The sequence below is a fragment of the Phyllobates terribilis genome, unplaced genomic scaffold (genome assembly GCF_046119375.1).
Source record: "Phyllobates terribilis strain yellow unplaced genomic scaffold, ASM4611937v1 Scaffold_84__1_contigs__length_6523798, whole genome shotgun sequence".
Classification (NCBI taxonomy): Eukaryota; Metazoa; Chordata; class Amphibia; order Anura; family Dendrobatidae; genus Phyllobates; species Phyllobates terribilis.
Genome location: NW_027362844.1, coordinates 1,290,153 through 1,309,357, shown reverse-complemented (window position 1 = coordinate 1,309,357; position 19,205 = coordinate 1,290,153). Strand labels below are relative to the sequence as shown.

At 45.3% G+C, this 19,205-nt stretch overlaps 6 non-coding genes and 4 pseudogenes across 6 annotated transcripts; all 10 read right to left on the bottom strand.

Annotated features, from left to right (window-relative positions):
* Positions 1-1,054: 1,054 nt before the first annotated feature.
* On the bottom strand, positions 1,055-1,245 carry LOC141197437 (U2 spliceosomal RNA). The gene has a single exon (XR_012269692.1). It is a non-coding gene; the product is annotated as a U2 spliceosomal RNA (small nuclear RNA).
* A 1,115-nt stretch (positions 1,246-2,360) lies between these two features.
* LOC141197436 (U2 spliceosomal RNA) lies at positions 2,361-2,551 on the bottom strand. Its single transcript, XR_012269691.1, has one exon. It is a non-coding gene; the product is annotated as a U2 spliceosomal RNA (small nuclear RNA).
* A 7,144-nt stretch (positions 2,552-9,695) lies between these two features.
* On the bottom strand, positions 9,696-9,886 carry LOC141197434 (U2 spliceosomal RNA). The gene has a single exon (XR_012269689.1). It is a non-coding gene; the product is annotated as a U2 spliceosomal RNA (small nuclear RNA).
* Positions 9,887-11,001: 1,115 nt separating this feature from the next.
* Positions 11,002-11,180, bottom strand: LOC141197561 (U2 spliceosomal RNA; annotated as a pseudogene).
* A 789-nt stretch (positions 11,181-11,969) lies between these two features.
* LOC141197600 (U2 spliceosomal RNA) lies at positions 11,970-12,061 on the bottom strand (annotated as a pseudogene).
* A 1,115-nt stretch (positions 12,062-13,176) lies between these two features.
* Positions 13,177-13,355, bottom strand: LOC141197548 (U2 spliceosomal RNA; annotated as a pseudogene).
* A 789-nt stretch (positions 13,356-14,144) lies between these two features.
* LOC141197599 (U2 spliceosomal RNA) lies at positions 14,145-14,236 on the bottom strand (annotated as a pseudogene).
* Positions 14,237-15,351: 1,115 nt separating this feature from the next.
* Positions 15,352-15,542, bottom strand: LOC141197433 (U2 spliceosomal RNA). The gene has a single exon (XR_012269688.1). It is a non-coding gene; the product is annotated as a U2 spliceosomal RNA (small nuclear RNA).
* A 1,115-nt stretch (positions 15,543-16,657) lies between these two features.
* Positions 16,658-16,848, bottom strand: LOC141197432 (U2 spliceosomal RNA). The gene has a single exon (XR_012269687.1). It is a non-coding gene; the product is annotated as a U2 spliceosomal RNA (small nuclear RNA).
* A 1,118-nt stretch (positions 16,849-17,966) lies between these two features.
* On the bottom strand, positions 17,967-18,157 carry LOC141197431 (U2 spliceosomal RNA). The gene has a single exon (XR_012269686.1). It is a non-coding gene; the product is annotated as a U2 spliceosomal RNA (small nuclear RNA).
* Between the last annotated feature and the right edge of the window lie 1,048 nt (positions 18,158-19,205).

Here is a 19,205-nt window from a genome sequence, read left to right as displayed (position 1 = left end):
ATGAGCTCCTGGACTCCCGTTAAGAAGACATGTTGTCAACCTCTAGATCCCTTACATGCCTGCACTTTTCGGCTTGCTGCTGCTGCAATCCACGCGTTTTAGATCTGCATAACTCCACCTCTTTAAACACAGCACCTTCACCCCCTGCTGTTCCCACCCGCCTCAACACCGTTGGAAGGGAGGAGAACCAATTAAGGCGGGGGGTGGGGTGGAACGAGCAGCTGTCTACCCTTAGCAGGAGGGCTCCTGATTACATACCTCTCCTGCTGCTGCTGCTGCTGGCTGTCCAGCAGCAGACTGAAGGTGGCTGCTGCTGTGCACAGGTATATAAAGGCTCAGAGCCTATTATGACACGCGCAGCCAGCGTTCCATTGCCACATTCCATCTACTGCAGGCAGGATACCTGGCTGGCTGAATGTCGCTGAGAAGCTCACAGAGACCGCCATAAGCAACAGTTTAACAGAATGCCACAGACTAATCAACCAAACTTTTTGGGTTGGGTTCTCTTTTATAGTCTGCAGGAATTAAATGAAAGAAGTCAGTGTTCCAGCAGAAGGAGACAACGTTTCAGAAAAGGCATTGTAGCAAACCAAAAAAGAAATTTTAAGCGCAGCAGAGTAACCAGCGCACATACCTGTTAGCTCAGGTGAGTTTAAAAGGCTGCTGTTGATAACAAGGGCATTTGCTAAATAGATGGTGTGTGTGCAACAATATACTGAAAGGTCAATTATATTGTGCAGCTTATCTCACCACCTGTAGTTATTTAGGTGAAAGCTCCAAAATGCTTGCCTAATATGTCTGTTTATCCAAAAGGAAGTAAAAAGGGAGAGCTAGAAAGATAGCATTGCATCACATTACATGGCAATGCAATGCACAGTTGCTGAAGTTGAACCAAAATGAGCTTGTAATCTGGCTTCTGCAACTTTGAACATGAAAAATCCAATGAGGAGAAGAAAAGCAAAGCCAAAGAGTCCATCCCAAAATCCGACAAACAAGCAAAATGAACAAAAAACATTGAATTCAATTCTTTCTGATTTTAGAAACTGCATTAAAGAAGGGGTGCACCGGTCCTGGAGATACTGCAATACCAGGTCAATGCGTGGAGTGGACAGAGCAAGCTCTTTTTCCATCTCCCTGTTCTAAAAATCCATTTAATATATGGTCCCCAGATAGGGGACGTATCAGATATTAAACTGATAAGAACAGATACTACACTTGATCTTAGCCAAAAGGCCGAGAAGCGATAACCAGAATTGGTTTCAAACTACGGAGCCACCCAAGGATCCTGAAAAGTCCATTTGTGGAGATGAGCTCCTGGACTCCCGTTAAGAAGACATGTTGTCAACCTCTAGATCCCTTACATGCCTGCACTTTTCGGCTTGCTGCTGCTGCAATCCACGCGTTTTAGATCTGCATAACTCCACCTCTTTAAACACAGCACCTTCACCCCCTGCTGTTCCCACCCGCCTCAACACCGTTGGAAGGGAGGAGAACCAATTAAGGCGGGGGGTGGGGTGGAACGAGCAGCTGTCTACCCTTAGCAGGAGGGCTCCTGATTACATACCTCTCCTGCTGCTGCTGCTGCTGGCTGTCCAGCAGCAGACTGAAGGTGGCTGCTGCTGTGCACAGGTATATAAAGGCTCAGAGCCTATTATGACACGCGCAGCCAGCGTTCCATTGCCACATTCCATCTACTGCAGGCAGGATACCTGGCTGGCTGAATGTCGCTGAGAAGCTCACAGAGACCGCCATAAGCAACAGTTTAACAGAATGCCACAGACTAATCAACCAAACTTTTTGGGTTGGGTTCTCTTTTATAGTCTGCAGGCATTAAATGAAAGAAGTCAGTGTTCCAGCAGAAGGAGACAACGTTTCAGAAAAGGCATTGTAGCAAACCAAAAAAGAAATTTTAAGCGCAGCAGAGTAACCAGCGCACATACCTGTTAGCTCAGGTGAGTTTAAAAGGCTGCTGTTGATAACAAGGGCATTTGCTAAATAGATGGTGTGTGTGCAACAATATACTGAAAGGTCAATTATATTGTGCAGCTTATCTCACCACCTGTAGTTATTTAGGTGAAAGCTCCAAAATGCTTGCCTAATATGTCTGTTTATCCAAAAGGAAGTAAAAAGGGAGAGCTAGAAAGATAGCATTGCATCACATTACATGGCAATGCAATGCACAGTTGCTGAAGTTGAACCAAAATGAGCTTGTAATCTGGCTTCTGCAACTTTGAACATGAAAAATCCAATGAGGAGAAGAAAAGCAAAGCCAAAGAGTCCATCCCAAAATCCGACAAACAAGCAAAATGAACAAAAAACATTGAATTCAATTCTTTCTGATTTTAGAAACTGCATTAAAGAAGGGGTGCACCGGTCCTGGAGATACTGCAATACCAGGTCAATGCGTGGAGTGGACAGAGCAAGCTCTTTTTCCATCTCCCTGTTCTAAAAATCCATTTAATATATGGTCCCCAGATAGGGGACGTATCAGATATTAAACTGATAAGAACAGATACTACACTTGATCTTAGCCAAAAGGCCGAGAAGCGATAACCAGAATTGGTTTCAAACTACGGAGCCACCCAAGGATCCTGAAAAGTCCATTTGTGGAGATGAGCTCCTGGACTCCCGTTAAGAAGACATGTTGTCAACCTCTAGATCCCTTACATGCCTGCACTTTTCGGCTTGCTGCTGCTGCAATCCACGCGTTTTAGATCTGCATAACTCCACCTCTTTAAACACAGCACCTTCACCCCCTGCTGTTCCCACCCGCCTCAACACCGTTGGAAGGGAGGAGAACCAATTAAGGCGGGGGGTGGGGTGGAACGAGCAGCTGTCTACCCTTAGCAGGAGGGCTCCTGATTACATACCTCTCCTGCTGCTGCTGCTGCTGGCTGTCCAGCAGCAGACTGAAGGTGGCTGCTGCTGTGCACAGGTATATAAAGGCTCAGAGCCTATTATGACACGCGCAGCCAGCGTTCCATTGCCACATTCCATCTACTGCAGGCAGGATACCTGGCTGGCTGAATGTCGCTGAGAAGCTCACAGAGACCGCCATAAGCAACAGTTTAACAGAATGCCACAGACTAATCAACCAAACTTTTTGGGTTGGGTTCTCTTTTATAGTCTGCAGGCATTAAATGAAAGAAGTCAGTGTTCCAGCAGAAGGAGACAACGTTTCAGAAAAGGCATTGTAGCAAACCAAAAAAGAAATTTTAAGCGCAGCAGAGTAACCAGCGCACATACCTGTTAGCTCAGGTGAGTTTAACCCCTTAATAACATCTGACGTACTAATACGCGTCTGTGCCCTGGGACTTAAGAGCCAGACCCGTATTAGTACGTCATCGCGATCGCGCCCGCACACAGGCTGTGCGGGCGCGATCGCCGCCGGGTGTCAGCTGATTGTCACAGCTGACACCCGGTACTATGTGCAGGGAGCGGTCACGCACCGCTCCCAGCACATTAACCCCCGCGATGCTGCGATCGAAGTCGATCGAAGTCGATCGCGGCATTGCGGGGGCAAGGGGAGGTGATCGGCGATACTCACCTCCTCTTCCGGCTTCCAGCGCAGTCTGCAAAGGCTTCCCGGGTGTTGCCATGACGACCCGATGTCGTCATGACAACATCCGGGTCACCAGAGAGCAGGAAGATTGCTTGGACATGCGCAGTGCATCTCCAAGCAATCTTCACACTGTGCATTTCTGACAGCTTGCATGGCATAGGGATGGTGCTCCATTCCTGTGCCATGCAGGCGATCAGAAAAAAAAAAGTGAAAGTCCCAGAGTGGGACAAAGTAATAAAGTGTATAAACTGTGTGAAAGTGGAAAAAAAAAAAAAAAAATGTGCAAAAATATTATAAAAAAATAAAAAAATTAATACACCAAAAATAAAAATATAATGTACCCATCAATAAATATGATTATAAAAAAAATAAAAAAAAAACAATAAAAGTACACATATTTGGTATCGCCGCGTCCGGAATAACCTGACTTATAAAACTGTCCCACTAGTTAACCCCTTCAGTGAACACGGTAAAAAAAAAAAAAAAAAACCAAGCAAAAAACAATGCTTTATCACCATACCGCCAAACAAAAAGTGGAATAACACGCGATCAAAAAGACGCATATAAATAAAAATGATACCGCTGAAAACGTCATCTCGTCCCGCAAAAAACAAGCCGCCATATAGCTCCATCAGCCGAAAAATAAAAAAGTTATAGCTCTCAGAATAAAGCGATACTAAAAAATATTTTTTTCTATAAAATAGCTTTTATTGTGTATAAGCGCCAAAACATAGAAAAATGATACAAATGTGGTACCGCTGTAAACGTACTGACCCGAAGAGTAAAGCTGCCTCATCAATTTTACCACACGCGGAACAGAATAAAAAAAAAAAAAAAAACAATTCCTGAATTGTTGGTTTTTGTTTATTCTGCCTCCCAAAAATCGGAATAGAAAGCGATCAAAAAATGTCACGTGCCTGAAAATGGCACCAATAACAACGTCAAGTCATCCTGCAAAAAACGAGCCATCACATGACTGTCTGCCAAAATCTGGAAAAATTATAGCTCTCAAAATATGGCGATGCAAAAACTAGATTTTACAAAAAATGCGTCTTTTAGTGTGTGACAGCTGTCAGTCATAAAAACCCCATATGATTCTGGCATTGCTGTAATCACACCGACCCGAAGAATAAAGTCGTCTAATCACTTATACCGCACAAGGAACGGCGTCAAAAATAAACTCTTGAGTTAGGATTGGGCTAGGGTTAGGGCTGGGTTTGGGGCTAGGGCTGTGCTGGGGCTAGGGTTGTGCTGGGGCTAGGGTTGTGCTGGGGCTAGGGTTGTGCTGGGGCTAGGGTTGTGCTAGGGTTAGGGCTGGGGTTGGGATTTTTTTCAAAAGTAAGAAAAAAAGATGACGATATGGCGACTAGTGTTGAGAGCAAGTGCTCGCTACTTGAGTTTGCATCGGGTGCTCTGGTATGCATTTAGTATCGTGGGTATTTGAGTGACATGCTCGAGTCTCTGCCCCATATGCTTCGCGGCCAAAAAACTTTATGGGGATTGCCTGCCATGCACGAGCGATCCCCGCATGTTTTTTTTTGGGTGTCTAATAACCGTGAAACATGCGGAGCAGGGACTCGAGCATGTCACTCGAGCACACGCTGTACATGGTGCATACCTGAGTACCCGATGCAAACTCAAGTAGCGAGCACTTGCGCTCAAGAATAATGAAAACTTATTCAATATGATGACCTAATGTAAACAAATAATGTGCCGTACCTCTGGGTTCAAAATGTTCACTATACACCTTAATAAAATCTTTGAGGGGTATAGTTTCCAAAATGGGGACACTTGTGGGGGAGCTCCACTGTTTAGGCACATCACGGGCTCTCCAAACGCGACATGGTGTCCGCTAACAAATTGAATGGAAAATCGGCTCAAATTGTTAGCGGACGCCATGTTGCGTTTGGAGAGCCCCTGTGTGTCCAAACATTGGAGCTCCCCCACAAGTGACCCCATTTTGGAAACTAGACCCCCCAAGGCACCTATCTAGATGCATAGTGAGCACTTAGAACCCCCATGTGCTTCACAAATTGATTCGTAAAAATGAAAAAGTGAAAATAAAACACTTTTTCATTTTTATGAATCAATTTGTGAAGCACCTGGGGTTCCAAGTGCTCACTATGAATCTAGATAGGTGCCTTGGGGGGTCTAGTTTCCAAAATGGGGTCACTTGTGGGGGAGCTCCAATGTTTGGGCACACAGGGACTCTCTAAATGCAACATGGTATCCGCTAACAAATTGAATGGAAAATCGGCTCAAATTGTTAGCGGACACCACATTGCGTTTGGAGAGCCCCTCTGTGCCCAAACTTTGGAGCTCCCCCACAAGTGACCCCATTTTGGAAACTAGACCCCCCAAGGCACCTTTCTAGATGCATAGTGAGCACTTGGAACCCCCAGTTGCTTCACAAATTGATTCGTAAAAATGAAAAAGTGAAAAAAAAAACACTTTTTCATTTTTATGAATCAATTTGTGAAGCACCTGGGGTTCCAAGTGCTCACTATGAATCTAGATAGGTGCCTTGGGGGGTCTAGTTTCCAAAATGGGGTCACTTGTGGGGGAGCTCCAATGTTTGGGCACACAGGGACTCTCTAAATGCAACATGGTATCCGCTAACAAATTGAATGGAAAATCGGCTCAAATTGTTAGCGGACACCACATTGCGTTTGGAGAGCCCCTCTGTGCCCAAACTTTGGAGCTCCCCCACAAGTGACCCCATTTTGGAAACTAGACCCCCCAAGGCACCTTTCTAGATGCATAGTGAGCACTTGGAACCCCCAGGTGCTTCACAAATTGATTCGTAAAAATGAAAAAGTGAAAAAAAAAACACTTTTTCATTTTTATGAATCAATTTGTGAAGAACCTGGGGTTCCAAGTGCTCACTATGAATCTAGATAGGTGCCTTGGGGGGTCTAGTTTCCAAAATGGGGTCACTTGTGGGGGAGCTCCAATGTTTGGGCACACAGGGACTCTCCAAATGCAACATGATACCCGCTAACAAATTGTCGGCTCAAATTGTTAGCGGATATCATGTTGCATTTGGAGAGTCCCTGTGTGCCCAAACATTGGAGCTCCTCCACAAGTGACCCCATTTTGGAAACTAGACCCCCCAAGGCACCTATCTAGATGCATAGTGAGCACTTGGAACCCCTAGGTGCTTCACAAATTAATTCGTAAAAATGAAAAAGTGTTTTTTTTTTCACTTTTTCATTATTACGAATCAATTTGTGAAGCACCTGGGGGTTCCAAGTGCTCACTATGCATCTAGAAAGGTGCCTTGGGGGGTCTAGTTTCCAAAATGGGGTCACTTGTGGGGGAGCTCCAAAGTTTGGGCACAGAGGGGCTCTCCAAACGCAATGTGGCGTCCGCTAACAATTTGAGCCGATTTTCCATTCAATTTGTTAGCGGATACCATGTTGCATTTAGAGAGTCCCTGTGTGCCCAAACATTGGAGCTCCCCCACAAGTGACCCCATTTTGGAAACTAGACCCCCCAAGGCACCTATCTAGATGCATAGTGAGCACTTGGAACCCCTAGGTGCTTCACAAATTGATTCGTAAAAATGAAAAAGTGTTTTTTTTTTTCACTTTTTAATTATTACGAATCAATTTGTGAAGCACCTGGGGGTTCCAAGTGCTCACTATGCATCTAGAAAGGTGCCTTGGGGGGTCTAGTTTCCAAAATGGGGTCACTTGTGGGGGAGCTCCAAAGTTTGGGCACAGAGAAGCTCTCCAAACGCAATGTGGTGTCCGCTAACAATTTGAGCCGATTTTCCATTCAATTTGTTAGCGGATACCATGTTGCATTTAGAGAGTCCCTGTGTGCCCAAACATTGGAGCTCTCCCACAAGTGACCCCATTTTGGAAACTAGACCCCCCAAGGCACCTATCTAGATGCATAGTGAGCAGTTGGAACCCCCAGGTGCTTCACAAATTGATTCATAAAAATGAAAAAGTGTTTTTTTTTTCACTTTTTCATTGTTACGAATCAATTTGTGAAGCACCTGGGGGTTCCAAGTGCTCACTATGCATCTAGATAGGTGCCTTGGGGGGTCTAGTTTCCAAAATGGGGTCACTTGTGGGGGAGCTCCAATGTTTGGGCACACAGCAGCTCTCCAAACGCAACATGGTGTCGCTAACAATTTGAGCCAATTTTGCGTTAAATTTGTTAGCGGACACCATGTTGCATTTAGAGAGCCGCTGTGTGCCCAAATATTGGAGCTCCCCCACAAGTGACCCCATTTTGGAAACTAGACCACCCAAGGCACCTATCTAGATGCATAGTGAGCACTTGGAACCCTCAGGTGCTTCACAAATTGATTCATACAAATGAAAAAGTGTTTTTTTTTTCACTTTTTCATTGTTACGAATCAATTTGTGAAGCACCTGGGGGTTCCAAGTGCTCACTATGCATCTAGATAGGTGCCTTGGGGGGTCTAGTTTCCAAAATGGAGTCACTTGTGGGGGAGCTCCAATGTTTGGGCACACAGGGACTCTCTAAATGCAACATGGTGTCCTCTAACAAATTTAACGGAAAATCGGCTCAAATTGTTAGCGACACCATGTTGCGTTTGGAGAGCCGCTGTGTGCCCAAACATTGGAGCTCCCCCACAAGTGACCCCATTTTGGAAACTAGACCCCCCAAGGCACCTATCTAGATGCATTGTGAGCACTTGGAACACTCAGGTGCTTCACAAATTGATTCATAAAAATGAAAAAGTGTTTTTTTTTTCACTTTTTCATTGTTACGAATCAATTTGTGAAGCACCTGGGGGTTCCAAGTGCTCACTATGCATCTAGAAAGGTGCCTTGGTGGGTCTAGTTTCCAAAATGGGGTCACTTGTGGGGGAGCTCCAAAGTTTGGGCACACATGGGCTCTCCAAACACAACATGGCGTCCGCTAATTATTCAAGCAAATTTTACAATCAAAAAGTCAAATAGCGCTCCTTCCCTTCCGAGCCCTGCCGTGCGCCCAAACAGTATTTTTTCCCCAAATATTGGGTATCTGCGTGCCCAGGGGAAATTGCACAACAAATTTTGGGGTCCATTTTTTCTTGTTACCCCTGTGAAAATAAAAAAAATTGGGTCTAAATTAACATTTTTGTGAAAAAAGTTAAATGTTCATTTTTTTCTTCCACATTCAAAAAATTCCTGTGAAGCACCTGAAGGGTTAATAAAGTTCTTGAATGTGGTTTTGAGCACCTTGAGGGGTGCAGTTTTTAGAATGGTGTCACTTTTGGGTATTTTCTGTCATAAAGACCTCTCAAAGTGACTTCAAATGTGATGTGGTCCCTAAAAAAATGGTTTTGTAAATTTTGTTGGAAAAATGAGAAATCGCTGGTCAACTTTTAACCCTTATAGCTCCCTAACAAAAAAAAATTTTGGTTCCAAAATTGTGCTGATGTAAAGTAGACATGTGGGAAATGTTATTTATTAACTCTTTTGTGTGACATATCGCTCTGATTTCAGGGCTTAAAAATTCAAATTTTGAAAATTGCAAAATTTTCAAAATTTTCGCCAAATTTCCGTTTTTTTCACAAATAAACGCAAGTGATATCGAAGAAATTTTTCCACAATCATGAAGTACAATATGTCACGAAAAAACAATCTCAGAATCAGGGGGATCCGTTGAAGCGTTCGAGAGTAATTACCTCATAAAGTGACAGTGGTCAGAATTGTAAAAATTGGCCCGGTCATTAACGTGCAAACCACCCGCGGGGCTTAAGGGGTTAAAAGGCTGCTGTTGATAACAAGGGCATTTGCTAAATAGATGGTGTGTGTGCAACAATATACTGAAAGGTCAATTATATTGTGCAGCTTATCTCACCACCTGTAGTTATTTAGGTGAAAGCTCCAAAATGCTTGCCTAATATGTCTGTTTATCCAAAAGGAAGTAAAAAGGGAGAGCTAGAAAGATAGCATTGCATCATATTACATGGCAATGCAATGCACAGTTGCTGAAGTTGAACCAAAATGAGCTTGTAATCTGGCTTCTGCAACTTTGAACATGAAAAATCCAATGAGGAGAAGAAAAGCAAAGCCAAAGAGTCCATCCCAAAATCCGACAAACAAGCAAAATGAACAAAAAACATTGAATTCAATTCTTTCTGATTTTAGAAACTGCATTAAAGAAGGGGTGCACCGGTCCTGGAGATACTGCAATACCAGGTCAATGCGTGGAGTGGACAGAGCAAGCTCTTTTTCCATCTCCCTGTTCTAAAAATCCATTTAATATATGGTCCCCAGATAGGGGACGTATCAGATATTAAACTGATAAGAACAGATACTACACTTGATCTTAGCCAAAAGGCCGAGAAGCGATAACCAGAATTGGTTTCAAACTACGGAGCCACCCAAGGATCCTGAAAAGTCCATTTGTGGAGATGAGCTCCTGGACTCCCGTTAAGAAGACATGTTGTCAACCTCTAGATCCCTTACATGCCTGCACTTTTCGGCTTGCTGCTGCTGCAATCCACGCGTTTTAGATCTGCATAACTCCACCTCTTTAAACACAGCACCTTCACCCCCTGCTGTTCCCACCCGCCTCAACACCGTTGGAAGGGAGGAGAACCAATTAAGGCGGGGGGTGGGGTGGAACGAGCAGCTGTCTACCCTTAGCAGGAGGGCTCCTGATTACATACCTCTCCTGCTGCTGCTGCTGCTGGCTGTCCAGCAGCAGACTGAAGGTGGCTGCTGCTGTGCACAGGTATATAAAGGCTCAGAGCCTATTATGACACGCGCAGCCAGCGTTCCATTGCCACATTCCATCTACTGCAGGCAGGATACCTGGCTGGCTGAATGTCGCTGAGAAGCTCACAGAGACCGCCATAAGCAACAGTTTAACAGAATGCCACAGACTAATCAACCAAACTTTTTGGGTTGGGTTCTCTTTTATAGTCTGCAGGCATTAAATGAAAGAAGTCAGTGTTCCAGCAGAAGGAGACAACGTTTCAGAAAAGGCATTGTAGCAAACCAAAAAAGAAATTTTAAGCGCAGCAGAGTAACCAGCGCACATACCTGTTAGCTCAGGTGAGTTTAAAAGGCTGCTGTTGATAACAAGGGCATTTGCTAAATAGATGGTGTGTGTGCAACAATATACTGAAAGGTCAATTATATTGTGCAGCTTATCTCACCACCTGTAGTTATTTAGGTGAAAGCTCCAAAATGCTTGCCTAATATGTCTGTTTATCCAAAAGGAAGTAAAAAGGGAGAGCTAGAAAGATAGCATTGCATCACATTACATGGCAATGCAATGCACAGTTGCTGAAGTTGAACCAAAATGAGCTTGTAATCTGGCTTCTGCAACTTTGAACATGAAAAATCCAATGAGGAGAAGAAAAGCAAAGCCAAAGAGTCCATCCCAAAATCCGACAAACAAGCAAAATGAACAAAAAACATTGAATTCAATTCTTTCTGATTTTAGAAACTGCATTAAAGAAGGGGTGCACCGGTCCTGGAGATACTGCAATACCAGGTCAATGCGTGGAGTGGACAGAGCAAGCTCTTTTTCCATCTCCCTGTTCTAAAAATCCATTTAATATATGGTCCCCAGATAGGGGACGTATCAGATATTTAACTGATAAGAACAGATTTTTTTATCGAAAGCCCGAATTCGTGTACAAAACCCGAGTGCGCTTAAAAAAGTGACAAGTGCCACAAAAAAAGTGCACTAGGATGCTGGTCTTCTTGAAACCCTCTCCAAAAGGAGAAGGGTCCCCCAAACCATTCCCCGTCCCTCCGAGCCAAAAGGCCACAGCGAGGAACAGGGACAAAAAGCCACCTCCAGCCGAAGCCAGAGGCGACCCAATCTTACCCCCAGCACCTGCCCGAGTTCTCACCCGAGCAAGGCACTGGGAGCCAAAGACTGTGCTCCCCTCCCGGAAGAGGGGAGCCAACAACGCTCTCCTCCCGAAAGAGGAGAGCCAGGGGGGTTCAGGGGGGAGCGGAACCTGATGGCCACACACTCCCCCCCTAGACCTGCCAAGAGAGGAACCCGTAAGGGAACCGCATCCCGACAAAATCCTAGTAGGACGTGACACACGTGAATAAGTGGACACACAGTGACAAAGAAATTAAATAAATAGTGAAGGTTTCACAGTATAATACTGCCCGGACCTTCGACCGGGAATTGAAAAATTCCCCATCCTAAGGCCAGAAGGCCCGGAATAAGGGTGTGTGCGAAGAAAGAAAATTTGAAGTGCTTGTGCAAATGTGCCATAAACTCAAGTGGGGTTCCCAATCCCAGTGAGTTAAGGCACCCCAGGGTCACCACTCCTGGGGCACTTCACACTTCGGGCTTTCGATCTTCCCCGGCCCAACGGCGTCGATCCTGGGGGGCCATGCTTTCCACCAGATGACTATATTAGCCACCTGGCGTACTAACAAGCGCCTAAACCCCAGTGTGCATAATGTATCAATCTACTAGGGCGGCCAACATCCAAAACCGCCTTTTCGAAAGATACTACACTTGATCTTAGCCAAAAGGCCGAGAAGCGATAACCAGAATTGGTTTCAAACTACGGAGCCACCCAAGGATCCTGAAAAGTCCATTTGTGGAGATGAGCTCCTGGACTCCCGTTAAGAAGACATGTTGTCAACCTCTAGATCCCTTACATGCCTGCACTTTTCGGCTTGCTGCTGCTGCAATCCACGCGTTTTAGATCTGCATAACTCCACCTCTTTAAACACAGCACCTTCACCCCCTGCTGTTCCCACCCGCCTCAACACCGTTGGAAGGGAGGAGAACCAATTAAGGCGGGGGGTGGGGTGGAACGAGCAGCTGTCTACCCTTAGCAGGAGGGCTCCTGATTACATACCTCTCCTGCTGCTGCTGCTGCTGGCTGTCCAGCAGCAGACTGAAGGTGGCTGCTGCTGTGCACAGGTATATAAAGGCTCAGAGCCTATTATGACACGCGCAGCCAGCGTTCCATTGCCACATTCCATCTACTGCAGGCAGGATACCTGGCTGGCTGAATGTCGCTGAGAAGCTCACAGAGACCGCCATAAGCAACAGTTTAACAGAATGCCACAGACTAATCAACCAAACTTTTTGGGTTGGGTTCTCTTTTATAGTCTGCAGGCATTAAATGAAAGAAGTCAGTGTTCCAGCAGAAGGAGACAACGTTTCAGAAAAGGCATTGTAGCAAACCAAAAAAGAAATTTTAAGCGCAGCAGAGTAACCAGCGCACATACCTGTTAGCTCAGGTGAGTTTAAAAGGCTGCTGTTGATAACAAGGGCATTTGCTAAATAGATGGTGTGTGTGCAACAATATACTGAAAGGTCAATTATATTGTGCAGCTTATCTCACCACCTGTAGTTATTTAGGTGAAAGCTCCAAAATGCTTGCCTAATATGTCTGTTTATCCAAAAGGAAGTAAAAAGGGAGAGCTAGAAAGATAGCATTGCATCACATTACATGGCAATGCAATGCACAGTTGCTGAAGTTGAACCAAAATGAGCTTGTAATCTGGCTTCTGCAACTTTGAACATGAAAAATCCAATGAGGAGAAGAAAAGCAAAGCCAAAGAGTCCATCCCAAAATCCGACAAACAAGCAAAATGAACAAAAAACATTGAATTCAATTCTTTCTGATTTTAGAAACTGCATTAAAGAAGGGGTGCACCGGTCCTGGAGATACTGCAATACCAGGTCAATGCGTGGAGTGGACAGAGCAAGCTCTTTTTCCATCTCCCTGTTCTAAAAATCCATTTAATATATGGTCCCCAGATAGGGGACGTATCAGATATTAAACTGATAAGAACAGATTTTTTTATCGAAAGCCCGAATTCGTGTACAAAACCCGAGTGCGCTTAAAAAAGTGACAAGTGCCACAAAAAAAGTGCACTAGGATGCTGGTCTTCTTGAAACCCTCTCCAAAAGGAGAAGGGTCCCCCAAACCATTCCCCGTCCCTCCGAGCCAAAAGGCCACAGCGAGGAACAGGGACAAAAAGCCACCTCCAGCCGAAGCCAGAGGCGACCCAATCTTACCCCCAGCACCTGCCCGAGTTCTCACCCGAGCAAGGCACTGGGAGCCAAAGACTGTGCTCCCCTCCCGGAAGAGGGGAGCCAACAACGCTCTCCTCCCGAAAGAGGAGAGCCAGGGGGGTTCAGGGGGGAGCGGAACCTGATGGCCACACACTCCCCCCCTAGACCTGCCAAGAGAGGAACCCGTAAGGGAACCGCATCCCGACAAAATCCTAGTAGGACGTGACACACGTGAATAAGTGGACACACAGTGACAAAGAAATTAAATAAATAGTGAAGGTTTCACAGTATAATACTGCCCGGACCTTCGACCGGGAATTGAAAAATTCCCCATCCTAAGGCCAGAAGGCCCGGAATAAGGGTGTGTGCGAAGAAAGAAAATTTGAAGTGCTTGTGCAAATGTGCCATAAACTCAAGTGGGGTTCCCAATCCCAGTGAGTTAAGGCACCCCAGGGTCACCACTCCTGGGGCACTTCACACTTCGGGCTTTCGATCTTCCCCGGCCCAACGGCGTCGATCCTGGGGGGCCATGCTTTCCACCAGATGACTATATTAGCCACCTGGCGTACTAACAAGCGCCTAAACCCCAGTGTGCATAATGTATCAATCTACTAGGGCGGCCAACATCCAAAACCGCCTTTTCGAAAGATACTACACTTGATCTTAGCCAAAAGGCCGAGAAGCGATAACCAGAATTGGTTTCAAACTACGGAGCCACCCAAGGATCCTGAAAAGTCCATTTGTGGAGATGAGCTCCTGGACTCCCGTTAAGAAGACATGTTGTCAACCTCTAGATCCCTTACATGCCTGCACTTTTCGGCTTGCTGCTGCTGCAATCCACGCGTTTTAGATCTGCATAACTCCACCTCTTTAAACACAGCACCTTCACCCCCTGCTGTTCCCACCCGCCTCAACACCGTTGGAAGGGAGGAGAACCAATTAAGGCGGGGGGTGGGGTGGAACGAGCAGCTGTCTACCCTTAGCAGGAGGGCTCCTGATTACATACCTCTCCTGCTGCTGCTGCTGCTGGCTGTCCAGCAGCAGACTGAAGGTGGCTGCTGCTGTGCACAGGTATATAAAGGCTCAGAGCCTATTATGACACGCGCAGCCAGCGTTCCATTGCCACATTCCATCTACTGCAGGCAGGATACCTGGCTGGCTGAATGTCGCTGAGAAGCTCACAGAGACCGCCATAAGCAACAGTTTAACAGAATGCCACAGACTAATCAACCAAACTTTTTGGGTTGGGTTCTCTTTTATAGTCTGCAGGCATTAAATGAAAGAAGTCAGTGTTCCAGCAGAAGGAGACAACGTTTCAGAAAAGGCATTGTAGCAAACCAAAAAAGAAATTTTAAGCGCAGCAGAGTAACCAGCGCACATACCTGTTAGCTCAGGTGAGTTTAAAAGGCTGCTGTTGATAACAAGGGCATTTGCTAAATAGATGGTGTGTGTGCAACAATATACTGAAAGGTCAATTATATTGTGCAGCTTATCTCACCACCTGTAGTTATTTAGGTGAAAGCTCCAAAATGCTTGCCTAATATGTCTGTTTATCCAAAAGGAAGTAAAAAGGGAGAGCTAGAAAGATAGCATTGCATCACATTACATGGCAATGCAATGCACAGTTGCTGAAGTTGAACCAAAATGAGCTTGTAATCTGGCTTCTGCAACTTTGAACATGAAAAATCCAATGAGGAGAAGAAAAGCAAAGCCAAAGAGTCCATCCCAAAATCCGACAAACAAGCAAAATGAACAAAAAACATTGAATTCAATTCTTTCTGATTTTAGAAACTGCATTAAAGAAGGGGTGCACCGGTCCTGGAGATACTGCAATACCAGGTCAATGCGTGGAGTGGACAGAGCAAGCTCTTTTTCCATCTCCCTGTTCTAAAAATCCATTTAATATATGGTCCCCAGATAGGGGACGTATCAGATATTAAACTGATAAGAACAGATACTACACTTGATCTTAGCCAAAAGGCCGAGAAGCGATAACCAGAATTGGTTTCAAACTACGGAGCCACCCAAGGATCCTGAAAAGTCCATTTGTGGAGATGAGCTCCTGGACTCCCGTTAAGAAGACATGTTGTCAACCTCTAGATCCCTTACATGCCTGCACTTTTCGGCTTGCTGCTGCTGCAATCCACGCGTTTTAGATCTGCATAACTCCACCTCTTTAAACACAGCACCTTCACCCCCTGCTGTTCCCACCCGCCTCAACACCGTTGGAAGGGAGGAGAACCAATTAAGGCGGGGGGTGGGGTGGAACGAGCAGCTGTCTACCCTTAGCAGGAGGGCTCCTGATTACATACCTCTCCTGCTGCTGCTGCTGCTGGCTGTCCAGCAGCAGACTGAAGGTGGCTGCTGCTGTGCACAGGTATATAAAGGCTCAGAGCCTATTATGACACGCGCAGCCAGCGTTCCATTGCCACATTCCATCTACTGCAGGCAGGATACCTGGCTGGCTGAATGTCGCTGAGAAGCTCACAGAGACCGCCATAAGCAACAGTTTAACAGAATGCCACAGACTAATCAACCAAACTTTTTGGGTTGGGTTCTCTTTTATAGTCTGCAGGCATTAAATGAAAGAAGTCAGTGTTCCAGCAGAAGGAGACAACGTTTCAGAAAAGGCATTGTAGCAAACCAAAAAAGAAATTTTAAGCGCAGCAGAGTAACCAGCGCACATACCTGTTAGCTCAGGTGAGTTTAAAAGGCTGCTGTTGATAACAAGGGCATTTGCTAAATAGATGGTGTGTGTGCAACAATATACTGAAAGGTCAATTATATTGTGCAGCTTATCTCACCACCTGTAGTTATTTAGGTGAAAGCTCCAAAATGCTTGCCTAATATGTCTGTTTATCCAAAAGGAAGTAAAAAGGGAGAGCTAGAAAGATAGCATTGCATCACATTACATGGCAATGCAATGCACAGTTGCTGAAGTTGAACCAAAATGAGCTTGTAATCTGGCTTCTGCAACTTTGAACATGAAAAATCCAATGAGGAGAAGAAAAGCAAAGCCAAAGAGTCCATCCCAAAATCCGACAAACAAGCAAAATGAACAAAAAACATTGAATTCAATTCTTTCTGATTTTAGAAACTGCATTAAAGAAGGGGTGCACCGGTCCTGGAGATACTGCAATACCAGGTCAATGCGTGGAGTGGACAGAGCAAGCTCTTTTTCCATCTCCCTGTTCTAAAAATCCATTTAATATATGGTCCCCAGATAGGGGACGTATCAGATATTAAACTGATAAGAACAGATACTACACTTGATCTTAGCCAAAAGGCCGAGAAGCGATAACCAGAATTGGTTTCAAACTACGGAGCCACCCAAGGATCCTGAAAAGTCCATTTGTGGAGATGAGCTCCTGGACTCCCGTTAAGAAGACATGTTGTCAACCTCTAGATCCCTTACATGCCTGCACTTTTCGGCTTGCTGCTGCTGCAATCCACGCGTTTTAGATCTGCATAACTCCACCTCTTTAAACACAGCACCTTCACCCCCTGCTGTTCCCACCCGCCTCAACACCGTTGGAAGGGAGGAGAACCAATTAAGGCGGGGGGTGGGGTGGAACGAGCAGCTGTCTACCCTTAGCAGGAGGGCTCCTGATTACATACCTCTCCTGCTGCTGCTGCTGCTGCTGGCTGTCCAGCAGCAGACTGAAGGTGGCTGCTGCTGTGCACAGGTATATAAAGGCTCAGAGCCTATTATGACACGCGCAGCCAGCGTTCCATTGCCACATTCCATCTACTGCAGGCAGGATACCTGGCTGGCTGAATGTCGCTGAGAAGCTCACAGAGACCGCCATAAGCAACAGTTTAACAGAATGCCACAGACTAATCAACCAAACTTTTTGGGTTGGGTTCTCTTTTATAGTCTGCAGGCATTAAATGAAAGAAGTCAGTGTTCCAGCAGAAGGAGACAACGTTTCAGAAAAGGCATTGTAGCAAACCAAAAAAGAAATTTTAAGCGCAGCAGAGTAACCAGCGCACATACCTGTTAGCTCAGGTGAGTTTAAAAGGCTGCTGTTGATAACAAGGGCATTTGCTAAATAGATGGTGTGTGTGCAACAATATACTGAAAGGTCAATTATATTGTGCAGCTTATCTCACCACCTGTAGTTATTTAGGTGAAAGCTCCAAAATGCTTGCCTAATATGTCTGTTTATCCAAAAGGAAGTAAAAAGGGAGAGCTAGAAAGATAGCATTGCATCACATTACATGGCAATGCAATGCACAGTTGCTGAAGTTGAACCAAAATGAGCTTGTAATCTGGCTTCTGCAACTTTGAACATGAAAAATCCAATGAGGAGAAGAAAAGCAAAGCCAAAGAGTCCATCCCAAAATCCGACAAACAAGCAAAATGAACAAAAAACATTGAATTCAATTCTTTCTGATTTTAGAAACTGCATTAAAGAAGGGGTGCACCGGTCCTGGAGATACTGCAATACCAGGTCAATGCGTGGAGTGGACAGAGCAAGCTCTTTTTCCATCTCCCTGTTCTAAAAATCCATTTAATATATGGTCCCCAGATAGGGGACGTATCAGATATTAAACTGATAAGAACAGATACTACACTTGATCTTAGCCAAAAGGCCGAGAAGCGATAACCAGAATTGGTTTCAAACTACGGAGCCACCCAAGGATCCTGAAAAGTCCATTTGTGGAGATGAGCTCCTGGACTCCCGTTAAGAAGACATGTTGTCAACCTCTAGATCCCTTACATGCCTGCACTTTTCGGCTTGCTGCTGCTGCAATCCACGCGTTTTAGATCTGCATAACTCCACCTCTTTAAACACAGCACCTTCACCCCCTGCTGTTCCCACCCGCCTCAACACCGTTGGAAGGGAGGAGAACCAATTAAGGCGGGGGGTGGGGTGGAACGAGCAGCTGTCTACCCTTAGCAGGAGGGCTCCTGATTACATACCTCTCCTGCTGCTGCTGCTGCTGGCAGTCCAGCAGCAGACTGAAGGTGGCTGCAGCTGTGCACAGGTATATAAAGGCTCAGAGCCTATTATGACACGCGCAGCCAGCGTTCCATTGCCACATTCCATCTACTGCAGGCAGGATACCTGGCTGGCTGAATGTCGCTGAGAAGCTCACAGAGACCGCCATAAGCAACAGTTTAACAGAATGCCACAGACTAATCAACCAAACTTTTTGGGTTGGGTTCTCTTTTATAGTCTGCAGGCATTAAATGAAAGAAGTCAGTGTTCCAGCAGAAGGAGACAACGTTTCAGAAAAGGCATTGTAGCAAACCAAAAAAGAAATTTTAAGCGCAGCAGAGTAACCAGCGCACATACCTGTTAGCTCAGGTGAGTTTAAAAGGCTGCTGTTGATAACAAGGGCATTTGCTAAATAGATGGTGTGTGTGCAACAATATACTGAAAGGTCAATTATATTGTGCAGCTTATCTCACCACCTGTAGTTATTTAGGTGAAAGCTCCAAAATGCTTGCCTAATATGTCTGTTTATCCAAAAGGAAGTAAAAAGGGAGAGCTAGAAAGATAGCATTGCATCACATTACATGGCAATGCAATGCACAGTTGCTGAAGTTGAACCAAAATGAGCTTGTAATCTGGCTTCTGCAACTTTGAACATGAAAAATCCAATGAGGAGAAGAAAAGCAAAGCCAAAGAGTCCATCCCAAAATCCG